This window comes from Lathyrus oleraceus, chromosome 3, assembly GCF_024323335.1.
Source record: "Lathyrus oleraceus cultivar Zhongwan6 chromosome 3, CAAS_Psat_ZW6_1.0, whole genome shotgun sequence".
NCBI lineage: Eukaryota > Viridiplantae > Streptophyta > Magnoliopsida > Fabales > Fabaceae > Lathyrus > Lathyrus oleraceus.
This window is the reverse complement of record NC_066581.1, coordinates 178,222,331-178,226,607: the sequence shown is the minus strand read 5'-3', so window position 1 is coordinate 178,226,607 and position 4,277 is coordinate 178,222,331.

Here is a 4,277-nt window from a genome sequence, read left to right as displayed (position 1 = left end):
AGACTGATTTGTTAGATGATAACGCAAGAGGTCAAGGTATACTACTTTCACACCTTAAGTCGTACTATAATAGTTTATACTTAGATGAGCATTCTACCGAAGATGCTCGAATAATAAAAACTAGGTGTTACATTATGCTGTTAATTGACTCGTTTTTATTTCCCGAAGGTAGTGGTTCTAGCATGCATATTATGTATTTACCTCTACTTAGACATGTAGATAGAATAGGAAGTTATAATTGGGGATCTGCTTGTCTAGCCTATCTCTATAGCTCCTTGTGCAAAAACTCACACAAAGACACATCTACATTTTCTGGATGTGCTGTTTTGCTACAAGCATGGGGTTGGTCAAGACTACCGTCTCTAGCACCCGTCAATAACAACCCTTTCATATTTCCGTATGCACAAAAGTAAGTTGTTTAAATTGCTATATCTTTACTTACTTCTTTAAAGATTATTACCTCTAACTAATATTTTTTGACTTTTTGGTGTAGATGGTCTACACGTGGTATGAGTTACAACAGATATCCAAGGCAAAGTTTCGCAAGATCGGAGTGTCGCAAATGGAAGCACCGTCATGACCATGTGTTAACTGACGCAGTCATGCCAACTGAAGAAAAACCAAGTCGTACTTATATGGCTGGGTTTCTATTGACATACTTGTCTATTGGATTGCTCCCATTTGGTCAGATCTTTCCAACTTTAAACTTTTAAATTCTTATGCATAGGATAGTCTCTTCATCTTCTCCCCATTTCTTTAATTTCAAAATCTCTCCCTCCATTTTTAAAACCTTCTTTGTATGAACTATTTTGTTCTAAACTTTGATCACTTTTACAAAAAGATAGAAACTTTGGTCTTATGTCATTGCATTTTCAAACTTATTTTCTTAAATCAAACTTGTAAATAAACTTAACTATACTTGACTTAAACTTTCAAAAAAGCAAAAAAAAAGAATTAACTCATCCAAACCATTTTCAGGCCTTTGTGCCTTTCAAACTTAATTTTGTTAAAAAAAACAACACACTCATTTTGAAATTTATAGCACGAACTACGAGGTTTTGATCCCTCATTTATATGTTGGTACGTAGGCACGAGACCGAAGGTCTTGTCAAACACAAAAATATAATTAATGAATTCTTTTCTCATCCCCCAATTCTATTTGTCTGTAAACATCACTTTGTACAAAATACATATGCACACAAAAAGGGCTCCCTATGAGTACCTAGGACACTTTGGGTGCTAACACCTTTCCTCTGTGTAACCAACCCCTTTATGTGTGATCTCTGACTTTTATTAGTTTTTATTTGAAAACTTCTTACTATTTGGGTTTTGTTCGCATTTTTCCCTTTTCCCTTGGAAACAATAAAATCGCGGTGGCGACTCTTGTTAATTGATCTCTAGCTTGTCAATAGCTTGATGATCATGAATTTCCCGCTACAGCATATGTCGTAGAATTGTTGTGCATGTTTATTAGTAGACCGAACAATGAGCATTGAGCAAATTAAGGAAATATGGGATATTACAAATATAACTACTTTGATTGTAAACCCGCTTGCACACCATACGATCCAACTGTAAAACTGTTTAAGAACACATGTGATATTGTCAAACAAACAGAATATGCAAGCATCATTGGCAATCTTAGGTATGTCAATGATTATACTAGATCCGACATTGCATATGTCGTATAATTGTTGTGCATGTTTATTAGTAGACCGAACAATGAGCAATGACAAGCTATTGAGTGAGTCATGTGGTACCTTAAAAGGACCATGAATTCACGCATTGTCTTGTCTTCCACGATTATTGTTGACCAAGTCTCATAACGACTAATTTTGGGCCGACTCGCTCCACTTCCCCCATGTTCTCTCTTATTTGGGTTAGATTTTCGCATATAAATAGAGGCTTTCACTTCTCACATTCTTCACTCCAGAATTCTGCATTCTAAATTCTCTTTTCTCTCTCTCGACTTTACTTCTTCTAACTTTTCTTTTATATTTTTCGATTGGCTTTTATATGTCATATATGATTGATATAAGCACCAGATACTCATAATGGTGATCATATTATATTCAAATGGTCATAGTTTAATCAAACGGTGTAACTCTAGAACGATAATCAATCGTGCAAATAGTGATCGTATAACTGGGTTGTTTTATCTTGGGAGTGGCGCGGTAATTCAACTATTTAGCATAATTTCAAACAATACTGGGAAATATTTTAAAGAGGACAACCTAGTCCGCGACTCGGCCTAATAACTTATTCTATAAATATTTTTCAAAATCGTGAAACAATATGAACTACTTACATTGAGTCCCTATGATACTCCTTTCTCAGTTCAATCTATTTTTCTTTACTAAATTACTTACCTTCAGTCTCATGGGATACTCCTTTCTCAATTAATTTTATTGATATTTATGATTTATAATTTATTTAGGACAATATCAAAAAGTACAAATAAATTATTTCACTTTGAAAACTATTCACTTTTGTTGATATTATCAACAATCAAAATGTTCATTTTCTTTTTTATTTCTAAAAGTTGCTAATAATTATCTTGATTGCTATTAGTAACTAAAAAAACTAACTTTATTAATGAAAAAATTAGTTAAATATAGTTAACTTTTTAGAATTTATATAAGACATAACATACCTCAACTATTTCATTACATATTTTCAAATTAAATAATAAATAAATCAAAAAGTAGTATATTAAATAATAATATAAAAATATTAAATAGTTTAAAATTGATAACTTATTTAAATAATAATCAACCTATCCTTTTGTTATTAATAGAAAATGGAGTGAATATTCTTAGAAATTGATTAGATAATACAGAAAATTAGTAATTTTTAGTTGATAGTGCTTAATGCTTTTCAAATTCACTAGTTGTTTGTCTGTGCAATGCACGTGAATAAAATATTAACGCATTGCCTTGTCTTCCTCTTTTATTGTTAATGGTAAAATTTGGATTTTTTTTAATTGTATTTTATATAATTTTAGTTTTTTAATTTTAAGTTTTTTTTTTAATTGTATTTTATATAATTTTAGTTTTTTAATTTTAAGTTTTATTTATTTTTTTATTTTTTCAAATTAATTTCTCAAAATTTTATAAAAGTTAAGATGTAAATATTAAATTTTCTAAATCAAACATGTGGTACAACGTTACAGCCTTTCAGATTCAGGTACCCATTCATTTGCAAGTCTAATACATAAGTAAAAATATAAACATTAAACTTTTTCCTAAATCAAATAATGTGGGACACCGTTACAGACTTTCAGCATAGCATGAAAAGAGAGTGAAACACTAAACTTTAATAAATTACAGACTTGTCTTCCACTTCACTCATGCACATTGCTTTTCAAAATGGACATGAAAGTGAAACACTGCAATTGGGCCTCTGAAAATAAGATTATGTATTTCAATAAAAATATCACTATTGCAATTGCTTCCTTCAGTAACATCGAATCTGAAAAAAAGGATAGCCTTCAGCAATTGTCAAGTGTCTCATAAAACTCACTATTATTTGAGTTCATAAAGGCCATTTTTCGTGTTTTTGATTGTGTATGTTGGTTAGAAATTTCTTATTCATAAGTTCTTAAAGTATATGAGTTCTTGAACTGACATAACTGTTGCATAATCTGAAAAAATAGCTATATTTAATAGGTAATAGATTAATTAATTATCATTGCACTTTCTTTATTTAAGATTTATTAATTGTTGAAAATATTAGTTAGTTTTCCTATGTTTAAATCTGAGCTAGTAGAAGACTCCTATTAATAAAACTAATTATTGGGGACTATTTCAGGTCACCTATACTTAAACCAACTATTTTGTTCGTGAATAAACCATTTAATATGATTTGAGTCCATCTGATAAGAAATTGTTGTCAAATAAAGCATATAGGTCACATTCTAATATGTACAAAACACAGACATGAGTGGAAAGGTAAAAACACAATTATTTGATTGAGGTGTTTTCTATAATGCAGTGGGAAAGATTATTAAACTTATGTCTCATGTGTTCTAATGAATATTCATGCTAATATCTCTTTGTAGCACTATGGACCGCCAGAGTCTAAACCCGCCCGAAATATAGGAAAACATGAACTCCAACTAGGAGACTATAGTCCGCTCAAACTCATAATACCAATGAGCCAATAAACTTGATGTCATATTGTATTGTTTCTATTAGATTGTTGAGCATATTACTACATTCTATTAGATTGTTTCTATTATATGGTTAACCTTCAGCAATTTCAAGTGTCTCATAAAA